At 34.6% G+C, this 27,977-nt stretch overlaps 1 long non-coding RNA gene across 1 annotated transcript in view; it reads right to left on the reverse strand.

Annotated features, from left to right (window-relative positions):
• LOC115832457 overlaps positions 1-10,474 on the reverse strand; it is a 24,956-nt gene extending 14,482 nt beyond the window's left edge. Inside the window, exon 1 of the long non-coding RNA XR_004027966.1 lies at positions 10,393-10,474. This is a non-coding gene — a long non-coding RNA (uncharacterized LOC115832457). The remainder of the gene's footprint in view (positions 1-10,392) is intronic.
• Between the last annotated feature and the right edge of the window lie 17,503 nt (positions 10,475-27,977).

The raw sequence follows: 27,977 nt of genomic DNA on the forward strand, positions 1-27,977 counted from the left end.
TATTCTAGACATCCTAAAAAGTCATAAATGGTAAAATGAAAACAATAAAATAAGTTAGACATCATCTGAAATGACCTCTTTATTTTACAGATGCTTTTGGGGGAATCCAACATACCAGAGGTGACCACAGAAAGCTTATCCTCTGGGTAAGATTCTGAGATTGAATTACTCACCCATTGTATTAGTTTCCAGAAAAACAGAACCACATATATATAAATTAAGGGACAGACAGAGAGAGAGAGAGAGACCGACTTAAGTTTTACATATAGGGCAGAGAGATAGATTTATTATAAGGAATTGGTTCATGTGATTATGGAAACAGGCTAGTTCCAAGGATATGCAGAATAAGTCAGTAAGTTAGAGAACCAGGATAGACAATGATTTAGCTCTAGTCTGAGTCTGAAGGCCTGAAAACCAGGAGAGCCAACTTCGTAGTTTCCATCTGAAGGCTGGCAGGATGGAGACCCAAGGAGAATTGATATTTTAGTTAGAGTCCAAAGGCAGAAAAAAAAATTTCCGGTTCTAAGGGCAGGCAAGCAGGAAGAATTCTGTCTTAATTAGGAAAGTATTATCCTTTTTGTTCTATCCGGGCCCTCAACTAATTGGAAAAGCCCTATGCACATTACAGAGGATCATCTATTCTACTCAGTTTACAAATTTACATGTTTATATATCATCTAAAAACACCTCCACAGAAACACTTATAATAATGGTTAACCAAATATTTGGGCATCTTATGGCTTGGTAAAATCGACACATAAAAAACATCACACCCACCATATGGCAATAAGGAACCATTTTTTGTTTTAAGTGGAGTTGCAATCATTCCTGGAAATATAGTAGCTTTAGAGTAAATAAGATTCTTGTCTTTGATGAATTGGGATGGTACACAGGTGGAAATGTGATAGCTTATCCAATATCCGTATTGTGTGAGGGATATAGTAGCAATGATACTATTAGAAATGTGTAACTGTTAAGTGCAATTGATTCACTGAACAAAGAAACAGACAGCCTGAAATTAGCCAACCACCATCTAGGGTCAGGTTTGGAAGCCAAAAGTCTCTATGGTGGTGTTTTTTTTTAAAAAAAAGCTTCATCTTCAGAAAGGAAACAGTAGATTAGTCTGAAAACTAGGCCAAGATTTGGTTGTGACTGTAGCAGAACTGCAGAGAACTTTTAAATTAATAACCCTATCAACTTTCCTCTGCTGACATCAAAGCACTAATAAGAACTACTGTAACATCTGGTTGATGCATTTAAGAGCTTTGATTCTCTGATTCCCTGGAACCCTCTGATCCTGCCGAAGTTGTCAACTATACTCTTGCTAGAAGATAGCACCCTCCCTCACCTGGAAATAATATAGAAGCTTTAGTTAGAATACATTTTGCAAGAATATATTTGTCCCACTTAAGAAGTATCCTTCATGGCTTCTAAGCACCTAACTAGGTCTTTTCCAGTTGAGAAAGAAAGGGCTGCCCCAGCTTTGAGAAAAAATAAATTATTTGCCAAAAAGCCTCAGTGAAAACAGCTAAGGATTAGATCTTAAGGGTGATAGACTGGCTTAATAAAAGAGTGGATAAGACTTGGATTTTTAAAAAATTGTTTCTTTATCCAGTATTAACTCTAAACAATTACTTGCAGACACCCCAATCTGAGAAGTACGGTAATGACAAGCTTAGACATTCACTGATGAGGATTGTGTTATCCAACCAAAGAAGGGAATCTAGAGCAGCAAAGCCATCTAAGCATGAGAGGATTCTAGATCAGGTGCTAGAGAAGCAAGATGAATTTCCATTGCAGCCTTAGTACCAATTACAGAGGGGTGACTGTAGTTTTTCTCACCAACCCTGTGATTTTAAATGTTTGTTTAAAAAAATATATATAACCAGGTACAACTTTTAAGAAACAGTAATTAGATATAGTTAATATAAGATGTAAATATGCAGAAAACAGAAACTGGACTCCTTCCTTACACCTTATACAAAAATTAACTCAAGATGGATTAAAGATTTAAATGTAAAACTTAAAACCATAAAAACCCTAGAAGAAAACCTAGGTAATACCATTCAGGACATAGGGATGGGCAAAGACTTCATGACTAAAACACCAAAAGCAATTGCAACAAACGCCAAAATTGACAAATGGGATTTAATCAAACTAAAGAGCTTCTGCATAGCAAAATAAACTATCATCAGAGTTGAACAGGCAACCTACAGAATGGGAGAAAATTTTCACAAGCTACCCATCCGACAAAGGTCTAATATCTAGAGTCTACAAGGAACTTAAACAAATTTACAAGAAAAAAAAAACCATCAAAAAGTGGGAAAAGGATATGAATAGACACTTCTCAAAAGAAGATACTGATGTGGCTGACAAACATACGAAAAAAAGCTCATCATCACTGATCATTAGAGAACTGCAAGTCAAAACCATAATGAGATACCATCTCACACCAGTTAGAATGGTGATCATTAAAAAATCAGGGAATGATAGATGCTGCTGAGGGTATGGAGAAATAGGAATGCTTTTATACTGTTGGTTGGAGTGTAAATTAGTTCAACCATTGTGGAAGACAGTGTGGTGATTCCTCAAGGATCTAGAACCAGAAATACCAATTGACCCAGCAATCCCATTACTGGGTATATACCCAAAGGATTATAAATCATTCTGCTATAAAGACACATGCACATGTATGTTTACTGCAGTACTATTCACAATAGCAAAGACTTGGAACCAACCCAAATGCCCGTCAATGATAGACTGGATAAAAAATATGTGGCACATATACACCATGGAATACTATGCATCCATAAAAAAGGATGAGTTCATGTCCTTTGCAGGGACGTGGATGAAGCTAGAAGCCGTAATTTTCAGCAAACACAGGAACAGAAAACCAAACACTGCATGTTCTCACTCATAATTGGGAGTGGAACAATGAGAACATATGGACACAGGGAGGAGAACATCACACACCAGGGCCTGTCAGTGGGTGGGAGGCAAGGAGAGAGAGAGCATTAGGACAAATACATAATGCATGTGGGGCTTAAAACCTAGATGATGGGTTGATAGGTGCAGCAAACCACCATGGCACATGTATACCTATGTAACAAACCTGCACGTTCGGCACATGTATCCCAGAACTTAAAGTAAAATTTAAAAAAACAAAAGATGTAAATAGATCTGAGCAGTAGAAAGGCTAGACTATAGTCGATATTCTCAGGGGTCCACTTACCTCAAACCTTACCACAATCAGTGTGATCTGGACAAATTGTAGTTTAAAATGTGTGCATCTCTGTGATTAAGGCATGTTTCTGAAACTGGGGAAGGCCACTTTCTGGAAGTGCAAAGGAATCACCACTACCAGAAGCAAACTCAACAAATGATTATTGGGAGGTGGTTATAAATGTCTAATTATCCTCACCACTCAGGCGAGATATTCTTTTATTTTTATAAGCTTTACTAAGGTGTAATTTACACAACTATTTTATATAGAAAGATATAAATCATCTATTTAAAGTATGCAGTTTAAAGTTTATAATTTGAAAATTTTTGTTATAATCACAGATATGTGTAACCATCACTATAGTCAATTTTAGGACATTTTCATCTACTCAAAAATAAACTCTATACTAGTTAGCTGTCATTCTCCAATCTCCCAATCTACATGCCAGCTCTAAGAAATCACTAATTTACTTTCTGTCTCTATATATTTGCCTATTGTAGACATTTCCTATAAATTGAATCATATAATATGTCATTTTTGTGATTTACTTCTTTCACTTAGCATTAATGTCTCAAGATTCGTCCATGTTGTAGCATGTATCAGCACTTCATTCCTTATTATGGTTGGATAATATTTGTCTTTCATTTTACTTTTTGTTTCTATTTATCTCATGTCTTTTTGTTCAACGCTGCTTTCATTGTTTTATTTTGATTGTTAATATTTTCTAATGTGATAATTAAATTTCTTTAATAACATCTTTAGGACAACTTTTGACTTATTTCTTTAGTGATTGTTCTACAGCTTATTATATACAGTTGAATTTTGAACATGGGTTTGAACTACACAAGTCCACTTATACAAGTATTTATGACTGCCTCTTCTACCTCCCCTTTCACCTCTTCCTTCTCTACCATCCCTGAGACAGCAAGAACAACCCCTCCTCTTTCTCCTTCTCCTTAGCCTACTCAATGACAAGATGACAAAGATGAAGACATTTATGATGATCCACTTCAACTTAATGAATAGTAATATTTTTCTTCCTTATAATTTTCTTAATAATATTTTCTTTTACCTAGCTTAATTGTAAAAATATAGTACTGTTTATGTTATCAATAAGGCTTCCAGTCAACAGTAGGCTATTAGTTAAGTTTTCAGGGAGGAAAAATTATAGGGGATTTTTTTACTGCATGTGGAGTCAGCACCCCTAACCCCTACATTGTTCAAGGGTCAGCAGTACATGTTAATGTGTCAGAACCAGCTTCAGATGTGTACTCACTTAACTCCAGTAAGATATACAAATGTTACAGCTACATAGCTCTATTCCCTTCCCCCCCTTATAGTATTATTTGTTGTGTATCTTACATCTATAAATATTACAAACCCAATGATAGAATGTTATAAATATTAATTTACATAACTTTATGTCTTTTAAAGAAACTAAAAGGAGACAAAGTATATATTTATAGCTTTTGTTCTATGAACCTTTCTATTTATCATTTCTCCATTTGTTCTGGTAGATTCAAGTTACCATCTGTTAGCATTTATTTACTCCAATACAAATCCTTTCCCATTCACCATTTTTCTGCTGTTTTTATTAAATGTATTGCATTTCCATACATTATAGGCGCAATAATAGATACATACATATTGTTTTATACAATTTCTTTCTAAGTAATGAAAAAAGAAAAATGCATTTATACTGTCTTTTGTAAGTGCATAATTATCTTCACTAATGCTTTTGTTTTTTCAAGTGACCATCTGAGGTCACTTACTTTCAAGCTAAAGAACCTCCTTTAGTACTTCTTGTAAGATGAGTCTGATAACAACAAATTCTCTCCATTTTGGTTTATCTCCAAATGTCTATTTTTTCTTAATTTAACTTTTGAAAGATAGCTGTGCTAAGTATAGGCTTCCTGCTTGATAGTCTTTTTCATCCAAGTGCTTTGAATATGTTATCCCACTTTCTGTTGGTCTTCATTTTTTTCTGATGAGAAGTTAGCTATTAATTTTAATGGTCTATCTTTGTACATGACAAATTGTTTTTCTCTTGCTGCCTTCAAGATTTTCTCCTTGCCTTTGGCTTCTAGCATTTTTACTGTCATGTATCTGTTTGTAGTTCTCTGTGTTTATCCTGCTCAGAGTTCACTGAACTTCCTGGATATGTAGATTCTTGTTTTTCAGTAAATTTTGGAAGTTTTAGGCTATTTTTTTGAATACTTTTTCCTCCTTTGTCTCCTGATATTCTTAATATGCATATATTGGTATGCTTAATAGTATTCAACGCTTCTCTGAGGATCTGTTTATTTTTCTTCATTTCTTTCCTCTGTGTTTTGAACTTGCATAATCTCTATCAATCTATCTTCAAGCTCAATAATTCTTTCTTCTGTCAATTTATGTCACCAAACTCAATGACACAATGTTATAAATATTAAGCACCACTAGTTAATTTTTCATTTCATTTATTGGACTCTTCAGCTCCAGAATTTCCACTTGGTTCTTTTCATAAATCATTTTTATCTCTTTATTTTTATTCTCTATTTTATACCACATTGTCTTCATAGCTTCTTCTATTTATCATTTTTTCATTACTTTGAACATATTCATAATGACTACTTTGAAATCTTTGTGTGTTAAAATCTGACATCTGGTTACTCTCACAGGTAGTTTTAAACGCCTGCTTTTTTTGGTGTTTGAGTCATACATTTCTGTTTCTTTTTATATCTCAAATTTTTTTGTTGAAAACTGGGCATTTTAAATAAATTATAACAACACTAGGTACTGGCCATCACTCTTCAGAACTTATTACTGCTATTTGCTTATTAATTTGTTTAATGACTGTCTAGATTATTTTTGTGAAGTACTCTGGAACATAAACTGTTGCACAGATAAAGATAATCAAATCTGGGCTCCTTTGAGAGGTAGTTCCGGAGGCCAGTGGTTAAGAGTTGTTCTGACTCAGGCGGATTCCAGCTGCTATTTCCTAGGTTCTGTCAGGCAAACTAACTGGCCTGCAGTCTAACATATACATCTGATGAATCTACCAACTCCTTCCAATTGCCTTTCACTATTACCTCCACTGTTTCTGAGAACACTTTTAGGCTTGAATTTCTTCAGCCTGGGTTACACATAAAGTGAGTTCCTTGGGGAAGAGATTAGTAGTTATTAGTTTTATGCTTTGCTTCTCTCCAGGCAAAATACCTGAGCTATGTCTCCGGATCTGGCAGTAGGGACAATGGTGCACTTCTCTATGAGTGACAGCCGCCACTTTAGGAGCTAAGTGCTTCATTAGGGTTGAGAAGGCACACAGCAGCCTCATATCTTGTCAGATTGCCTCTCCCATGGTGGGCCCACCACTTTATGAATTTGAGTCATGGAGACTGAGGCTTCAGTATTTTCAGTGGCTCCATGCCTAAAGCATAACCTCTATACCATGAGTGGGGGTGAGCAGGAGAACGGATTTCCTGCCTCTCAGGAACTCTCATCGAGAACTTAGGCTCAAGGGCAGGTAACTGGGGGAAGGATGAACCATCCTACCTCTCCAGAGATGAAAGCCCTCTTACAGTCCCACCAACACTAGTTCAACAATTGTGGAAGACAGTGTGGTGATACCTCAGGGATCTAGAACTAGAAATATCATTTGACCCAGCCATCCCATTACTGGGTATATACCCAAAGGATTATAAGTCATGCTGCTATAAAGACACATGCACACGTATGTTTATTGTGGCACTATTCACAATAGCAAAGACTTGGAACCAACCCAAATGTCCATCAATGATAGACTGGGTTAAGAAAATGTGGCACATATACACCATGGAATACTATGCAGCCATAAAAAATGATGAGTTCATGTCCTTTGTAGGGACATGGATGAAGCTGGAAACCAACATCCTCAGCAAACTATCACAAGGACAAAAAACCAAACACCGCATGTTCTCACTCATAGGTGGGAATTGAACAATGAGAACACATGGACACGGGAAGGGGAACATCACACTCCAGGGCCTGTTGTGGGTGGGGGGAGTGGGGAGGGATAGCATTAGGAGATATACCTAATGTAAATGACAAGTTAATGGGTCCAGCACACCAACATGGCACATGTATACATATGTAACAAACCTGAAGATTGTGCACATGTACCCTAGAACTTAAAGTATAATTATATATATATATATATATATAAAATAAAAAAAGAAAGAAAGCCCTCTTACTGGGAGCTGAGGGGAGAAGGAGACCTGTGTTTTTGGCTGAAATAGTCTGCAGTAGTTTCTTTCTTGATGATTTGGGAGAAGGGAGGAAGAGAGTGAGTCTCTATACAAATACCACAGATTCTCACCATTCTTACCAATTTTTAGTAGATTTTAATTAGTAAATGTTTATTTTCTCTACACCTTTGGGATCATTTCCCAAAGACTTAAAAGAGTGGGTTTTTAATAAATAATTTTCACCAGTTTCACTTGGGAACGGGTCCACAAAACTCACATTGTCATACTGGAAGTACACCCTCCAAGTAGTATACTTCTGAGGCATGTGTTCCCTACCAATTTCTGATCAAGGTCCAACTGACCACACGGTTAGTACACTTTAACTGCCACCTTCTGTTAGCTGCTTTCCCTACCCGGCATCACTTCTGTACTCTTCTGTTAACATACTACAAAACCGTCAAATAAACTCCTTGCTCCTGAATCCTTATCTCAGAGTTGGCATTTGAATGATGCTAACCTGAGATCTCAAAAATAATATTTAATCTTTTGACTTCTGCAATTAAACACTTAGAGATATAGAGATTGAATGAATAGTGGGTAGAATACAATATGAGAACCTGGAAAGGGGATGGGATCCAGAACATAGGTGCTATGATTAGGCTTATATAAGAGAAGGGATACTTCCTCCCTTAAAGCAGGACAGCAGGAGGAAGAAAGAGAGAATGGATGCAAATGCAAGCATATGTATGCATTTGGTAGCAAGATTTTCACTATTGAGATGACTTTCCATTAGAATCTTTATACTACCTAATGTCCTTTAGCTTCACAGAATGCTTAAACACCCTAAAGATATGCTTGCTTACTAAAATACACAAATGATGAGCCTAAGGCTTCCTTTCCTTTAAAGCCCCTTTGGGGATTATAAATCATGCTGCTATAAAGACACATGCACGCATATATTTATTGCAGCACTATTCACAATAGCAAAGACTTGGAATCAACCCAAATGTCCAACAATGATAGACTGGATTAAGAAAATGTGGCACACATACACCATGGAATACTATGCAGCCATAAAAAATGATGAGTTCATGTCCTTTGTAGGGACATGGATGAAGCTGGAAACCAACATCCTCAGCAAACTATCTCAAGGACAAAAAACCAAACACCGCATGTTCTCACTCATGGGTGGGAATTGAACAATGAGAACACATGGACACAGGAAGGGGAACATCACACATCGGGGCCTGTTGTGGGGTGGGGGGAGGGGGGAGGGATAGCATTAGGAGATATACCTAATGTTAAATGACGAGTTAATGGGTGTAGCACACCAACACGGCACATGTATACATATGTAACTAACCTGCACGTTGTGCACATGTACCCTAAAACTTAAAGTATAATAATAAAAATAAAAATAAAAGAAAAGCCCCTTTGGATGCCACTGCTGAAGTTTGCCTGAGACTTCTCTTCATTATTGTACTCAAGTCTAATTTAGCATGAGTGTCTCATTTATTGTTTCAATAAGTTAGTATACACAATAGGACTATGATCCAATATTTTAGAACTGAGAACTCTTTCTCCTCCTTTGGATGCCCTTCTATCTCTGCACTGACCCATTAGCATTGATTTTAAAGATGAACTCTCAAATGACTAATTTACTGGTATTTCTTATGTGAAGTTTCCTGCTGTAAATCTACATACCCACTGAAAATCTGATGAAAAAGACAGGTCCTGGAGAGGTTAAGAAAACGGAGAGCATATTCAGTTAGAGATGCTGAATATGCTCTTCCTTTTAAAAACCAAATCTTTCTTTCTTCAAGAAAGACTCAATACATAAGACAGATTTGGACTTTAAAATGGACTTGAATGATGAGCAAAGAAAGCAAAAAGCTGAAAGGGTGGTTTAGGCAAAAGGAAATGACAAATCACAAAGCACTAAATATGTTTGAGGAATTACAAGTTTAACAAGATAGATTTCATAAAGTTTAAAGAGAAAATTCAGAGAGATAGGTTTGAAATGTGTTATGAAAGGGCTTAACAAAACAGTGTGCTTAATTTGATAGACAATGGAGGATTATAAAAAGGTTAATTTAGAAGTTTGCCTTATTTAAGCCAAGCTTTAACAAATGCTATACAAAATTATGTAGTTTTGTCTACATTCTTGGTAATACCTGCTGTATCACTGTGACCATTAATTTAGACATGGGGTTTTTCATATAGTCATCTTGAAATCTGTGTATTCTTTTTACTTCGTAATACCCCAAAACTAATTATGATAACAGGCAACAAATTTTCAGATACTATTATCATTCCTGTTTCCTCACCATGTTTAGTTAGTCCTGAAAGCATGCCTGACTATTTTATGTGAAGTGCTTTTCTTACTTTTGCTATTCAGCTTCCAGTTTGGAACTCCGGTATTATCTTTCTGCTTGGATGAATATCCCTGTGTAGCTGCTTTAAAAAAAGAGAGAGAGAGAGAGAAACCATACTGATACCTAATGGACACACTGCATTCTTGAATTTCATTATTAGAGATATAACCACCAAATTGACTTTAAATGTGAGATGCAGGTGTCCACAAATGTAACTTTCCAAGTTGTAATCAAAATTTTACATTTAACTTACTATTGCCTCTCTATAAAAAATTCATTTTTGTGGTTTTTATATATGCTTTCTTCTCACAATAATTTGGTTAAAATATATAATATTATATATATCCAACTATATGAACATATATTTGGATATAATATTTAGTATGTATATTTGGTAAAAAATATGAAGATATATTTTGTAAATATATATATGTATATATATATATATATGGAACTATACCTAATAAATACATTGTCCTGCCCATTTTACCAAAATAAACACAACTTTTTATATATATATGTGTATATGGAGAGAGAGAGACAGAGACAGAGACAGAGAGAGATCCTTGTGAAATAGTAGAAAATGCACCTGATTTGGAAGCTCAAAATCTGTGTTCAAATTCAGTTCTTGAAGTTGAATAATTGATCTCTTGAGCTTTTAGAGTGTCTGTATGTCTGCAAAAGAAAGATATCATGAGAATTATATATAAGACATGCCAAGTATATGCATATGTTAAATATAATATATTATATAATTACATATATAATTATATAATGGAAATTAAGATGTTTGGAATAATTCTTGTAATATTAGCAGGTAACTAAAGAATAATGATACTTCGACTTTTTTGTCTTTAGTATAATTGCAATCATTTGAGTCTGCCACTATATTTTACCCATTTTAATTCTGAAACATAATAAATATTTCACATTCATCAAGAATACCAGACATACTAGATAAAAAACTATGGTCAGCAAAAAAGACGTTTCTCATATTTAAATGGCCATGAATACTTAGAGGTGTGAGATCTGCCATAAATTCTAATTTCAGTTCTGTCACTTGGTTCATAATACATGCAATCTATATCAATACATAATATCTATATCAATCTATTTTCTACTTCAATATTTAAAAATCCAAAGTTAAAAGTTGGCCCTAAAATGAAAGTCATGTTTCATATAACCATAATATTACCTAATAGAAAAACATTACTAAGTTGGGGCATAGAAATAGTTGAATTCTATTTCACTCATTACAGTAATAAATTGTAAATGCAAACCACTTATTCTGTTCTTATCTGTAAAACAGAAAAGAGGACATCTACATATGCTCAAGATCTAAAATTCTGTGGTTTTATAATCTTCTAATTCTATTAATTTCCTAATAAATAATTTAAAATATAAACTAGTTTCAAAATACTTCTGTTTCAAATAATGCAGGAAGCATTTTCAGTTTTCTACGTTCATCAAAGATGAGGCTTACCTTTCTTGGGCTGGCATCATATTTCAGATATGGCATGTCATATTCAACAACTTAAAAATGGCTGGGTGTGGTGGTTCACACCTGTAATCCCAGCACTTTGGGAGGCCGAGGAGGGCAGATCATGAGGTCAGGAGTTCGAGACCAGCCCGATAAACATGGCAAAACCCCATCTCTACTAAAAATACAAAAATTAGCCAGGTGTGGTGGCGTGCGCCTGTAATCCCAGCTAGCAGGCTGAGGCAGGAGAATCGCTTGAACCCGAGAGGTGTAGGTTGCAGTGAGTTGAGCTCATGCCACTGCACTGCAGCCTGGGCAACAGAGTGAGATTCTGTCTCAAAAAACAAAAAACAGGCCGGGCGCAGTGGCTCACGCTTGTAATCCCAGCACTTTGGGAGGCCGAGGCGGGCGGATCACGAGGTCAGGAGATCGAGACCACGGTGAAACCCCGTCTCTACTAAAAATACAAAAAAAAATTAGCCGGGCATGGTGGCGGGCGCCTGTAGTCCCAGCTACTCAGAGAGGCTGAGGCAGGAGAATGGCGTGAACCCAGGAGGCGGAGCTTGCAGTGAGCCGAGATTGCGCCACTGCACTCCAGCCTGGGCGACAGGGCAGGACTCTGTCTCAAAAAAAAATAAAAATAAAAATAAAAATAAATTAAAACAACAACAACAACAACAAAACTTAAAGACTAGAGGGGTTAAAATATGGAAGGAAATGATATGTTTTAAAAAGACAAAAGAATAAACAAATGCATGTAATATCCACTTTATGAGTAGAAGAGAAGATTTGTCTATTTTCTAGTGAAGAATGGTCACTGTGAGCAAAGCTTCTTTCATTCCACATTGCCTTCCTCAAGATTTGTATCATTACAGGTTTGCAATGCACTGTAATATCACAGTCATTGTTATGAATAATTACAAAGTGAGATGTGTATTTTATGAGACTATTCCAGAGAATGAATCAGTAGGGGAAATTAAAAATAAAAGAGCCTAGATGTCTTCACAGCAGAAAGTCATAGTTACATATGCCCCTCTTCAGCTTTTACTATAAAATGTTTTTAGTGCTCAGAACCTCAGCTTTTTTTTTCTTAAGTTCCAGAGACAATCATTAAAATCATTTTGTTATCAATGTCTTTAATTTCTATGTCCCTCTCTCCATCCCTTCTCGCATGTTGGTCAAGATCCTACTGATTTCCTTTGAGCTTACATCCTGCCAACTGAGAGTTGTTAAATAAAATCACATAGATTGGTATTATATATTCAAAATAGTCAGTATTAATTGAGTAGTCAACAATGTCCATCAATCTTACTCTATTTTCATATGGTGCTAAAATATTTATATCAATGACTTTTCAATGCATTTTCCACACTAACCAAACCTCTCACTCCGTTCATCTTTTCATCACACTTTTTAGCTGATGACCTCAATTACTATTTTGTAAAATCTTGAAGCCATCAGATAAGAACTCAACTCATCTCATCACCAAACTGCAAACTTAACCTGAACAGTCACCAATACTCTCTTTATTCACTCTTGTTATAATGGATGTCAGAGTTGTGGTTTCCCTTCTTCTATAATCCTAGCACTCTCGTTGTATTTGGGACCCTATCTTACTCATTTTTTAGTCACATCCACTGACTATATCTTCCCTTTCTACACATCGTTGTCTGTGAGTATTCAAACATTCTCTGGCATCTCTCATATTAAAGAAAAATAAATCTCTCCTTGAATCCCATATTACTTTCCATAAGCTATAATATTTTCTTTTTCATTTCAAGTCAAATTTATTAGGAAGAATCTTTATATATATGCTACTTTATCTCCTAAGCCCATGTTGAATCTGAACTGATTCTCCATTTGGCTTCTACCTTTGCCATTGTATCAAAACTGTTCCTACCAAAGACACCAAAAATATGTTCTGCCCACCCCAACCTTTCTTGAATAATTGGATAATTCCTATTCAAGTCTCATATTTTGTTTCCTCAATGATACCTTAATAATTAATTAAATTATGATGTCACAGTAATCTGTATTTATTCTTCTTAGCATTTATCAACATAGACTACAATTCAATGCTTATTTTGTTGTTGCTCAAAGGCACATCATTCCATGCTGGTACAATTAAATAAAAATTCTGACCAAGAAGCATTACTGAGTACTGAGAGTAACACTATCAATACATAGCAAACTTATCAAAAGAAATCTGCTTATTGCAATTTTTCCCCTAAAGATTCATTCAACAATGTGATGGCTCTAATCTTTCTTTCACTTTTCTCAGCCTAAAACAATCTGAATTTTACCTCCAGCTAATCAACTATCCTCTTCATTTCTTACTCAATTATCTTGCTACCTCTTTATTATATATAGAAATCTAGTCTTTTTCAGCAGCATGAAAAAAATGTCTTCTAAGAAGGATAAAGACCTTGTATCCTTCTATAAATGGGAAAGGGTTATAAACTCTTCAGTAATGTTTAATTTTTAACCTTTACTACTTACTTAGTCCCTATCTTTCTTAGATCTCTTACCTATAATTGACGGAGTGAATGAGTGAATAAATGTTTGAAAAAGAAATTGGTAATGACATCATGATTCACTGAGAATATGCCAAGAAAGAAGAATGAAAATTGTTAGAATGAAATATTTGTGTTATTTTAAGGTTTTGAAACTCTGCCCTTTCTTTTAGAGGTCTAAGTCATTAGATCCCAGTATCTTTATTTAATTTTTATATGGTAGAGATCTAGGAAGAACATAATTGTGACATGTCATATAATTACTTCCTGATTTGATGTGCCATTTTAATTAATTTGGGGTTAAGTTCCCATACTATAGGATAAAATGGTGGGGTTCATGTTATCTCTTCAATTTTCCCATTACTCTGGGGAGGAGAAGGGAGAGTACTTAAGCTTTTCATATTAAAGTTTCTAAGCTGATAAAAATTCAAGGTTAGCACAGATTTTGTGTGGTTCAAGTAAAACACACACTATCTGAGGAATATTTAGGCGATCAAATATATTTTTAGAACTGTCTCAGAGATTTTTTTCTCTGACAAAATAATAGTTTCTAGGAAGCCATTGAAAGACTATTTTTTTTAAATTAGCTTCATGATTAGAATATTTTAAAAACCATCAGTACTTATTTTTTACTGAAACATTTCTCTATTCAAAACAAGCAGATGCACTCTGACTCAATATCAAACTCAAAATCATTGCTGTTTATATCCAAGATTATCAAGTAGCTAAACTTATATCTGCCTGCTGTTTGTCAACACTTCCTCCTCATCTGGCCAAGTGCACAGTGACTTTGTTTGACATCATTTGGCACACGAATTCTCCAAGTTTAATTCTTCAGGCCAGCACAGTTGCAAGTTTCTTTAGTCCTTCCCCTCCTCTGGATTATTCCAGAACACCTTTCCTTTTTAAAGGGGAACTGCTGCCCCATTATCTAGGGCTCAGCTCTCTATGCATAAATCTCCAGTAAGGTACACATGGATTTTTCTCTCCCCAAACTAACTTCTTGAGAATTTCATGCCCCAGGGAATAATGAAGAAAATGTGATTCACTTCCGTTTCCACTTAATGACATATATTAACTTTGTAATGAATTCATAGACTTAAGTAACAAATTATTCTAAACCAGGAGTTAGCAAACTTTTTCCATAAAGAGCCAAATAGTAAACATTGTTGGCATTGTGAGCCATATGATCCCTTTCACAACTATTCAACTCTACCACTGTAGCTCAAGAACAGCCATAAGCAATTCATAAAAGGATGAGTGTGACTGTGTAACAATAAACTCTATTTACAAAACTAATGGTGCACCAGGTTTGACCCATAGGCCATAGTTTTCTGACCCCTATTCAAAACTAACTATTAACATATAGGGAGCATACTGACATAAATGAAAAAACATGGTTACTGAAGTCAAGCCAACATGTATTCATATCCTGGCTTTGGCAATTTATATAATTTGGGATAAATGATAAGACCTATTTAAATCTTCTTTGTCATCTGTTAAAGGAAATTGTATCTCCCATCCCACACACGTTCTATGAATATTAGATGAGAAAAAATGTTTATAAAAAGTTTAAACAGAAATTTTTACAACAATGAACATGAAAATAACATTGCTATTTATGTGAATAATAACCATTATTTCAAATTCTATGAAACTTACCTCAGATTCAGTTTTATGCTTGACTGAGAATGGCTTGTCCTTATATACACTAGATACTTTAAAAACTGTGCTAGTAAGTGAAATGCAAGAAACCCATGACTTTAGTTAACTATTTGAGCAGTAATTGTCAATCTGTAACTTGGGCATGACAAAAAAGTTTCATTTAAAAATCTATTATACCTTTTATTCTTCAAATCTAGACTCACAGGTTATTATCATTTTAATCTTGAAACCCCATCTTAGTTAGTAATATAGTTGACATCCAATATAATTTTGCTAGATTTCAATAATATAATTAGTCATTGAGATAATCTTCATAGTGAATATATTTAAATTATTTACAAAATTAGTTTGGTTTACAATATTTATAACAGTTTTCAAACATGCATTTGGTTATTCTGACTACATACCAATGTCACAGTTTTATCATGTTAACATTTTCAAATTTCCTACTTTAAATTTTATAGGGAACCAAAAAAGAGCCCATAGAGCCAAGACAATCCTAAGCAAAAAGAACAAAGCTGGAGGCATCACACTACCTGACTTCAAACTATACTACAAGACTACAGTAACCAAAACAGCACGGTACTAGTAACAAAGCAGATATATAGATCACTGGAAGAGAACGGAGGCCCCAGAAATAACACCACACATCTACAGTCATCTGATCTTTGACAAATCTGACAAAAACAAGCAATGGGGAAAGGATTCTCTATTTAATAAATGGTGTAGAGAAAACTGTCTAGCCATATACCGAAAGCTGAAACTGGACCCCTTCCTGACACCTTATATGAAAATTAACTCAAGATGGATTAAAGATTTAAATGTAAAACTTAAAACCATAAAAACCCTAGAAGAAAACCTAGACAATACCATTCAGGACATTGGCATGGGCAAAGACTTCATGACTAAAACATCAAAAGCAATTGCAACAAAAGCCAAAATTGAGAAATGGGATCTAATTAAACTAAAGAGCTTCTGCACAGCAAAAAGAAACTATCATCAGAGGGAACAGGCAACCTACAGAATGGGAGAAAATTTTTGCAATCTATTTATCTGACAAAGGGCTAATATCCAGAATCGACAAGGAACTTAAACAAATTTACAAGAAAAAAACAAACACCATCAAAAAGTGGGCAAAGAATATGAACAGACACTTTTCAAAAGAACACATTTATGCAGCCAACAAACATATGAAAAAAAGTTCATCATCATTGATTTTTAGAGAAATGCAAATCAAAATCACAATGAGATACCATCTCATGCCAGATAGAATGGCAATCATTTAAAAGTCAGGAAATAACAGATGCTGGAGAGGACGTGGAGAAATAGGAATGCTTTTACACTGTTGGTGGGAGTGTAAATTAATTCAACCATTGTGGAACACAGTGTGGCAATTCCTCAAGGATCTACAACCAGAAATACCATTTGACCCAGCAATCCCATTGCTGGGTATATATCCAAAGGATTATAAATCATTTTACTATAAAGGCATATGCACACATATGTTTATTGCAGCACTATTCACAATAGCAAAGACTTGGAACCAACCCTAATGTCTATCAATGATAGACTGGATAAAGAAAATGGGGCACATATACACCATGGAATACTATGCAGCCATAAAAAAGAACGGGTTCATGTCCTTTGCAGGGACATGAATGAAGCTGGAAACCATAATTCTCAACGAAGTAACACAGGAACAGAAAACCAAACACTGCATGTTCTCACTCATAACTGGGAGTTGAACAATGAGAGCATATGGGCAGAGGGAGTGAAACATCACACACTGGGGTCAGTTGGGGAGTGGGGGGTTAGGGGAGGGATTGCATTAGGAGAAATATCTAATGCAGATGACAGGTTGATAGGTACAGCAAACCACCATGGCACTATGTAACAAACCTGCACATTCTACACATGTATCCCAGAATTTAACGTGTAATAAAAAAATTTAAAAATAAGAACAGTAATAGAAGCAATCATTAATAAAATCTATTTAGCCTGTATCTTAACACCTAAGCAAAATGAGAACATTAATAAAAGTTGCTTACATTATGTTTTACATAAACATATGTAACTTACATTTGCTGAATTTTTTTCAGATAAAGAATAACAACTCAAAGTAATTGTATGTATGCATAAAAGACAGACATCACAACAGGAAAATCTATACACATTCATGCATTGCTTAACACTAAGGATATATTCTGAGAAATGCATTGTTAGGCAATTTTGTTATTGTGAGAACATCATAGAGTGTACTCACACAAACCTAGATGGGAGAGGCTACTACTGTATGTATAGCCTGTTGCTCCTAGGCTACAAACCTATACAGCATGTTACTATACCAAAACTGTAGGTAATTATAATAAAAAGGTAAGTATTTATGTTTCTAAACATTGTAATAAAGAGGTAAGTATTCATGTTTCTAAACATAGAAAAGATACAGAAAAAATACAGTATAAAAGATTTTAAAATGATACAAATGTATAGAGGCTTTACTATGAATGGAGTTTGCAGGACTAGAAGTTGCTCTGGGTGAGTCTGTGAGTGAGCAAATGTGAAGGCCTAGGACATTACTGCACACTATTGTAGACTTTATAAACTTTGTACACTTAGGCTACACTAAATTAATTTTTTAAATAAAAATAAATTATATTCATAAAAATAAATTAACCTTAGCTTTCAGTAATTTTTTTACTTTACAAACTTCTTAACTTTCTTAGCTTTTCTACTGTTTTTCATAACACTTAGAAGACAAACACATTGTACGGCTGTACGAAAAATTTCTTTCTTTATATTTTTATTCTATAAGCTCTTTCCTATTTAAAAAAATATTTTTAATTTTTAAACCTTATTTTAAACTAAGACAAACACACACACTAGCCTTGGCCTGCACAGAGTCAGGATCATCAATATCACTGTCTTCCACCTCCACCTCTTGTTCCACTGGAAGGTCTTTAGGGGCAATAACACTCACGAAGTTGTCATCTCCTAGGATAATAATACTTTCTTCAGGATTACCTCCTGAAAGACCCACCTGAGACTGCTTTACAGTTAACTTTTTAAAAATGTACTTACTATACTGTACTTTTTGTCATTATTTTAGAGTGTTCTCCTTATAATAAGAGGACATATTTGTTTCCTGCCTATGATAGTAAAGATAATGTCTTCCTCCGGAACAAAGATAGGACAGATTTTCTAGCAGTACCTTACATGATTTTGAGTTTCCTAAGCCATGGATTCCACAGCTGTCCCACAGATCTATTGTGTGTCCACTTGTGTTGACTTTTGCATTGCGCCCTACGGGACTTGTCAGGAGAGGAAGCAAAGGAAGTGCAGTGAACACAAAGCTCTTTGCAGGTCACTGTGGCATAAGTAATAAAGTTCTTTGTCTTTAACACAGGAATGTCATGTCTTCTACTAGCATCTATGAAACTGTAAAAGGCTAATTCATTAGTTTGAAAGCAGGGTTAAATCTGAAAATCATTTTTTTGACATAGGCAGATTATAGTCTTTCTTTTATGCCTCGTAATTTTCTATTAAATCCCAAATTAAGTAATACATTGTTCAGTGCTATATTAAAGTATTTCCTTTAAATAATTTTTGTTTGTGAAGTTTTCCAGTTAAGTTTCTTAGAATGTGTTGTACTTGTACATCCATCAAGGTGATGCCCTTCAGAAGACTCTATAGAATACAGATTACAAACTCTTCTCTGGTTGATGGCAACTTTATGTCTAGCCTTGTGTGAGCTCTGGAAGTTGTTTAATTAAATTTTTTACTATTTAATTAATTAGTTACATTTAATTAATTAATTAAATTTTTTACTTGAGTTCAGTGGTTTCTGCTAAAGTATGTGAATATTAGTACTCAGGAAAAGACTAAAGAAGATTCCTCTACGTATCTCCAGAATCTCTCTGGGCAGCTACCATCTTTCTAGTTCCTTACCCATGAATTCTAGTTGCTTTCACTCAGGGATACCACCTGAGTGTTCTGTTTCTTCAACTCAGAGAGACCACCAGCCTATGTTTAGGCTCCCTTCCTCGCTCTGTGAGCCACAAACTTCTTCCAGGCAATACAAAATGCAGAGAATCATAAGGCTCATTTCTTTTTTTTCTTTTCTGTCAGGGATTATGATCCCTGTGCTTCCTGATGTCCAATGTTTAAAATCCATTGTTTTGTATATTTTGCTCAGTTTTTTAGTTGTATACAGTGGAAAAGTAAATTGAGTCTCCATTACACTATCCTCACCGACATTTTTAGAGTTTACAAAACAATTTTGTTACTATAGAAATAGCTTTAGAGATAGAAAATTGAATTACTTGCAAAAAATAAAGAATGGAAGACAGGATAAGGAAAAAAACACAATTCTATGTGAGTTTTTTTCTAATTTTTAATTGTCATTAAAATGGTAGGTGCTTTGTGGATGAATAGACTCAGTGATCACAATAGTGTAAATAATACAAGTAATCATAACAAAGTAATATTCTTCTGTTATTATTTAAATTTTCTAAGCTTATAATCTCTTAACAGTAATTTTTAGTAACTTTTATCAGCAAACATTTTTAAGACATTTTGCTATGTGTGATGTGGCATATAAAGATGTGTAGGTCTGAGTTTTCTGATTCAGGAACTTCAAATCTAGTCATGGAAACAAGATAATTTCTGTCTGCTATACATTAGCTGTATGAATCTATGCCAATTACTTAATTTATCCAAGCACAAATAAATAAAAAGTAGAAATAGATGATATTTAAATGTTTTCTTACATCAGAAAAGTTAGGCTCAATAAAAGAGTACTTTAAAGGTTTATCTGTGTGTTTACCTATATGTTACATAAGAGGGTGTCAGAAAAAAAATGACTCCATGACTCACCCTCAAGACGTTTAAAACTAACTGTAATGCAAAGGCTTTTATTTTGTAAAAGAGTGTTCCAATGACAAAACTGTTAAGTTGCTAAAATAGGCTCTATTAATAATGAATGAAATAATATTTATTGGTGTGAGTTGGAAATTTCATTATTATTGCTCCCCAAATAACCAGAAGACAGAACTAAAGGGATATCACTTTTTTATTATGCTTTAGTTGGTAGCTTAACTTGGCTGCAAAAAGAGGGAGCAGTTCATCTCCCTGAGCATATTCTCACTAAGTAACACACTTTGTAGCACTTTTAAATGCAATACCTTGAGACCAGTATTTTAAATGTAATACTTTGAGAAGAAACAATGTCAAATAGGCAAATTCCAGCCAAAACTGTTATGTTTATGCTTTAAGGCACCTACTTCTACACTATATAAACAAAGTAATAATAGGTAAAATATAAAAATATAAAACTGAAGTGCTACGATTGGACTCAAATATAAGACAAATTACTGTGATCCAGAAATACAACTTCCCTGCCTAATGGGACTGAATCAGCAAGTGTGCTGCACTATTGATCCAGAGACAGGCAACATCTCAAGTTTGGCTCTGGTGAGGTAATGGACATCAGTACTGCTCCAAAAGAAACATCAATTGGAAACAGGCACATGGCCTGATGTCAAGAGGCGGGAAGACTCATGACAGAACCAGCAGTCTTTAAGGAAGACGAATCCAAACTGTTTCCAATCTGCTGAATGTAACTGTGACAGATATAAAGATACAGGCAAAAAGGCAGAAGGACAAAACTAAACTGCATGATCAGAACAGCTAAGAACACACCTTGTTCCCAAGACCCAGACTAGGAGATCTGGCTCTAAAGAGTTGGAGTGAAAAAACCCATGAAACTCACTAATTCAAAAAAAGAAAATATGAAAAATTCAATGCTAAGAAAGGCAGCAATTAAACATTAACATCAAAATAGGTGTGCAGTCCAGAAGATATTTAACTTCATAGAACAATCTGTCAAAGACTTATATTGGATACTGTCTTAGTCTGTTCTGTGATCCTATAAAGAAATACCTGAGGGTGGGTAATTTATAAAGGAAAAAAGATTTATTTGGTCCACAATTTGGTGCCTGGAAAGTTCAAGATTGGGCATCTGCCTCTGGTGAGGGCCTCAGGCTGCTTCCACTCATGGAAGAGGGCATGTGTAGATATCACATGGTGAGAGAAGAAGCACTAGCAGAGCGGAGAGGTGCCAGGCTCTTTTTAACAACCACCTCTCAGAGAACTAACAGAGTGAGAACTCACCACCATAGAAGGGCATTAATCTATTCATGAGAGATCTGCCTCATGACCCGAACACCTCCCATTCAGCCCCGTCTTCAACATTGGAGTTCAAATTTCAACATGAGGTTTGGAGGAGACAAAATAAACCATATCCAAACTATAGCAAAGGTTTATAATAAAACCTTATAAACTGTAAAAGTCACAAGAAACAGGAAATTATGAAATATGACAGGAAGAAATGAAACAAAAAACATTGTTTCTAGGAAGAATTGTTCGAGTTGAAAAATATAGTCACTGAAATAGCCCAATTTAAATGTAAAATATGGACAGGATAATAAAGAATCTGTGTAGTAAAAATAGAGCTGAATAAATCACTTAAAACACAGCATAGAGAGACATAGATATAAATGTCACAAAGTAATTAAGAAAGAAGTGGATCAGATAAACGTTACCAAAAATAATGAAGAAATTATGAATGGTTGAGAAATTTGCACAAATGTGTATATGATGAGATCAAAAATAAACTTCCTGTATCAATCAGAATAAATAAATACAAGTTTACAGCTAGTCACATTCTAGCTAAACTGCAGCTGGAACAAATGTTATAAACTACCAGAGAGAAAAGACAGATTATCCTAAAAAATTAAAGAATAAGTATGAAAGAAAGCTTTTCACCTGCTATTAGCACCCATAAATCTATAAAGTAATATCTCCATATTTCTTCATAAAGGAAAAACCAGTCAGTGTGACATTTTATACACAAATAACATCATTTTAAAGCAAGAGCAAAATAATGATGCAAACTTTCATAAAAGAATGTTTAAACATTTGATTCTGCTATAAGACAAGAGACCTCAGAAAATGTACTGAAGTTTTCATATCCAATAACTACAAAAACCTCCTTAAGGTATTTGCTTAATGTCACCTACTCAAATGAGACATAACCTGCCAAACACCAAATTAAGACTAGATATTTTTTTCTGAAGATGAGGAGGAAAGATACTGGAAAAGGTTTATATGATACTTCAACTGTGTCTATAATGTTCTATTTCTTTAAAGCAAAAGAAAAAAACAAGAAAACAAAAAACCCTTAAAAATCAAAATCAGAGGTCAATAATGAAAACATTAGACTCTGATAGAACTGAATGGTAAAAACATGGTGGTTGGTTTTATTATTCTGTTTACTTTATTATATACTTTTAAAAATATCTTAACCGAACAAAAAATGACAGTAGAAAAAGAAGTATAAAAGCAAAAGTTGTTGTTATTCACACATTATTGAAATATTAGTGGTCGATAGATGATATTTGTAGAGAAGGTGGTAAATGTTTTTATGCTCTAATTCCCCCATCAAACATTAGCACACATCTCACCCAACCCTCCACCAATGCCAACCCTAGCTCACACTCCATAATGTTAGAATGTGTTTATGACAGAAACTTAGTTGATAAAGCAGTGGCAGGAGTTGAGAGGATTGACTCCAATTTTGAAAGTTCTACTGTAGGTAAAATGCTGTCAAACAGCATTGCATGCTACAGAGAAATATTTTATGAGAGGAAGAGTCAATAGATTTAGCAACCACCACGCTGATCCACAACATAGTCAAAAATAAACAAAGACAGAGGAATATATAAAAAGTAGTTGGTAGAAGTTAAACACTAGATATTATCAAGACTTGAAGAATTATAATTTTCATATTCCCCTAAATCTTATTGTACTCTGACCTAATGTCCATTCACCAACTTTTATGTGAACTATCTCGATTAGTAGTCAAACTGAAACCTAAATTTAAACCGAAAATCTTTGCTTCCGTCACATTCCTTGTGAAACGTAAAAAGTTTGAAACTAGTCCCAGTATTGTGAAGAACTCTATAAAGACTCAAAAAATCATGTGTTTTACTGTGTGATTCCCACATGCAATAGTGAGGGGGTGATGACTCAGAAAACCAAGTCCTTTGATGGAGTATGGACTTATGCTTAGACAAGAGCAATTCAGGTCAGGATTAAAATCATGTGGTAATGAGAACTTCAGTGTTCACTTCTCCCATTCTCATTACATACTGTTACCCTCCTTTCTAAAGCATTTTCTTTACAACTTTCTTTTCCCCTGGAAACAATTTCTTTGTTGGAGCCAAATGTCTAATTTCTTTAAACGTTTAACACATTACCCCATTTTAAAGTACCTTGAGAGAGTGAGATGTTAAAGCCTAGAAATTGAGAGCAAAAGTAGAAAATCCAAATTAAACAATCTGTTTAAGCCCAGTAGGTTTATATATCTTTCTTTCAAATCTTTCTGGACTATTTTCTTTGAATACAAAGCTCTTCAAACATCCACAAATCTTACCTTCCACTATCTCAATATCTGGTAGAAATAACTCTCACAAAAAAATTTGTGCATTAAAAAACTCATAACAAATTGCTGTGATAAGTATATTAAGTATCGATTTAGTATATTATGGTTTTGTATCTATTTTAATTACCTTTGTTGTTATCTCTATGAATTACATGCAATTTAAGATTAGAAAGTAAATATTTGCACTTTGGCATATTATTCTACTTCAGGAAAAAACTCTAGTATTTATTTATTTGGTTGAATAAAGATGCACACCCCAAGCATTGCCTAATATTTTCAGAGGTCATGAAAAAATAACATCAATGATAAACAACAACAACAACAAAACAGTGTTAGTGACTTTTACATAAGATTTAGTTTCAACCTAAATACCTGCTCCTCTAATTCATCTTGTTGTCTCAATTCTTTCATGCAAGTAGTTTTCATCTGAGTCTCTGCAGCAAATCCAGAATTTGAAAATAATCAGATAGAACAGTGTGCAATTTAAGGTCCCAACGACAAGTACAGAAATGTTTTATGCTTGAGGGAATTGTGCATAGACCATCTGCTGCCTTGGTGATTCCCATGATGCCTGTCAAAGTATGCATGCATGCATGAAGAAGCAGAGAATAAAAAGGGAGATATTCTCACAGCAATTGGATCTGGAATCTAGGAAACCACAGCATCCACCCTGGACATCATTCAAACTAATAATTAAGCCCATGTGGTGTATTTTAGATCCACCTACTGAATCCAGATTCTAAGAGAAGAATGCCATTGAGAGTTTTTAATATTCTAACGTCACTGTGCATTTCATGCAGCTTGAGTTAAGAGAAAAATTGAATAGACCCTCATGCCGTATTGGTACTGCATTGTGAGACACAATGGAAATAACATGGAAAACCTAACTTTTACTAAAAGAGAAGGCTGTTTTACTAAGAGTCTGCAACATGATGGTCCCTGCTATCTTTGAACTTACTCCCAAAGCAGCACAAAATTTCTCTTTGCCTATTTATTGAACAGTAAAAGTACTTATGCTTAATAATACCTGCAAACATTCAGAGTTTGACATGTGAGTAAAAGGCAAAACAAAACAGGATATGTGACAGATTCATAGAATAGACACACAGAATTGGAAATTCCCTACCCCTAACAACAAAAAATAGTAAAAATTAGGAATTACCAATTACATCTGTCCCCAAAGGTATTTAGTAAGAGATTCTGGACTTGAACTACCTATGCAGGCCTTATTGTAAGTTATTTCTGGAACTAGGTACAAAGGAAGAAAATAAAGTATTTACAAGTTTATCTACATGAGTTATTTGTCCCTAAAGAATGCCTTTTAAATGTAAGAGTAATACTTTTATTCCAGAGGGCAATCATTCTATTTTTTAAACAGATTGTACTTCATATGTCCGGAAATTGTAGTCTTGGAAGCTACTCACTAGAACTTATAACTGGAAATGATTCCTATGTGGAAAATGGAAGCATGACAGAATGTGATGGGCTGCTGTTAGAGTTAGTACAACCCTCATAAGAGCATGCCATTCTTATTAGTTGCATATTTGGTAGATATACATTAATTTATCTTTAAATAATAACCCAGGGTATTGATTCTTATAGTATTCATCCTTGAATTTAGCTATGAATTGAATGCAACACAATATTTTCAATACCTTATTGGAGAACCTGATATTTATGAGAAAGAGTGTGATTTAAGACACTTTGGTAGTAGTGCTGGAAAAACTAATACTATATAAATAGATAGAATAGACCGGGCGTGGTGGCTCATGCCTGTAATCCCAGCACATTGGGAGGCCAAGGTGGGTGGATCGCCTGAGGCCAGGAGTTCTAGATCAGCCTGGCCAACATGGTGAAAGCCCGTCTCTACTAAAAATACGAAAATTAGCCAGGCATGGTGGCGGGCGCCTGTAATCCCAGCTACTCTGGAAGCTGAGGCAGGAGAATCGCTTAAGCTCCAGAGGCAGAGGTTGCAATGAGCCGAGATCACACCACTGCACTGCCCTTCAGCCTGAGCAACAGAGTGAGACTCCGTCTCAATCAATCAATCAATATAATACATTCAAATATTGTAACTACTGTAAATACTTATATTTCATGTCAAGGTACTGAACATCTTTACATAAATGCAATAAATACTTAGTGAATACTGATTTTGTAACACAATTTGGGTGGTAAACTTAGGAAAGCATATGACTGGGAGATTATGGTAGATTCGATGATAGATTTGATAACATTGTTATCTCTTCCGGGGCACATAGAAAGATTATATTTCCTAAATTCTTTTCCAGGAAGGTCGAGCCAGGGACTGAGTTCCAGCCATTGGGATTATGGGAGAAGTGAAGAGTGCCACTTCCATACCTGGCAACTAAAAACATTCTCTGCAGTCTCATGACTTCCTCTTATTCTACTACAGTGACCTTGGAGTCCATGTGCTCCAGATGGCCTGGCTGCAAGATAGAGAAGGGCTAGCCAAAATTCATTTGATTTTACAGGAGTGAGGATAAAAAATCTTTGTTTTATGAAAGCATTAGGGCTTGGTCTTCTTTTTCTTTCTGCAGCATAGACAAGCCTATTCTGAATAATTCAAAGAACTTTTCAAAAGGCAGTAGAATCTTTTTAATATTGTCTCAAGCCCCTACTACAACTGTGATACTTTGGCTTCAATTATGAGTAATTCATGAATTTACAGGCTTTTTCATGTCTAATGGTTCTCCATTTATCTCCTTAGGAATAAGACAGTTGTATAAAAAAGCTTATTTTTGCCTTTAGGGTTTACCTAACCCCTTTCAAAAAAATGGCCACATGATGAAAAAGTAATGCTTATTAGTTGTCAAAAAATGCTGTGAGATGGGCTTTTTGAGGAAATTACCTAAGGAATTTTTCAGTTCTTCAAATAGAAACACACAAAAGAATCACAGCTTAAGAATGGATGTGCACCTCACTGCCCGCCTAAATCATTTTTGTTTATACTTGTAAATATTATTTGTTCATTTTTATCACAAGCTTAGTCCTATTCAAGAACTATGGAATTATTTCAGGTTAGTTATTTTTTATTTCTACCACAGTAGAGTCATAGGACCTTCATCCTATGGAATCCATACTACATATGGAACAGTGGCATTGCCATGTAAATAATTTTCAAAGGCATTTCTAAAAGTATGACTATGAAACCATTAATATATAATTATTAGAAGTCTTCAAGATTTAAAATACATATAACGTAATGTATCTAATATTATATGCAGGTATTAGATAATACTTGAGAATATGAATTGAATCATTGTATAGTTTCATAATCATACATTGAAAATATAAATTTTAATATATTAATATTACTTATATTAATTTTCAGCTAAAATAAAATTAGAAGTCACCTAATATTTAAATACCTACTAAAGTACCCAGGGACAGCTTAACATAAGCTTCTCTGCTGATTAAAGGATTATGGTAGCTAAGGGAGCTGATGTGTTATACATGCTGGGTAGTTTTGTTTCAAATAATAATGGATTTTGTTTCTTTTAGTTCTTCTAGTTGACTCCCAGGAATACTTAGGATAGGGTACAGTCAGAATTATTAGTCTTTGACCTTGCTTTTCATCCGCTTCATATTGTCTGACTGAACTCTGGGAAAGGCTCTGGGAGAGAGTAAAAAATTATGTTAGTGGACTAGTACACCTGCATTCAACCATATCTTTCATAATTTGCTGTGCAAGCTTAGAAAAAACTCACCTATTCTATCTTTGCAGTTACCATGGGGATAAAAAGATTTGTTTCAAATCTAAATTTTTCTAACTATAGATTATTAGCTATTGTTAGCTCAATGTATGTTAGGAGCATAAAGGAAAGGGTTTTAATCTCTGGCATGAAAAAATTAAAGTTACATTTACTGGGAAATAGTATCTATGAATTGAGAAGTAGATTATGAAGGACATTTTGAAAATCTTTTCCTTGAATTATTTTTAAAAGAGCAGAAACTCCTGTTCTAGAATTGTTTACATATGATCTTGCTAAAGT

The sequence above is a fragment of the Nomascus leucogenys genome, chromosome 22a, assembly GCF_006542625.1.
Source record: "Nomascus leucogenys isolate Asia chromosome 22a, Asia_NLE_v1, whole genome shotgun sequence".
Taxonomy (NCBI): Eukaryota; Metazoa; Chordata; class Mammalia; order Primates; family Hylobatidae; genus Nomascus; species Nomascus leucogenys.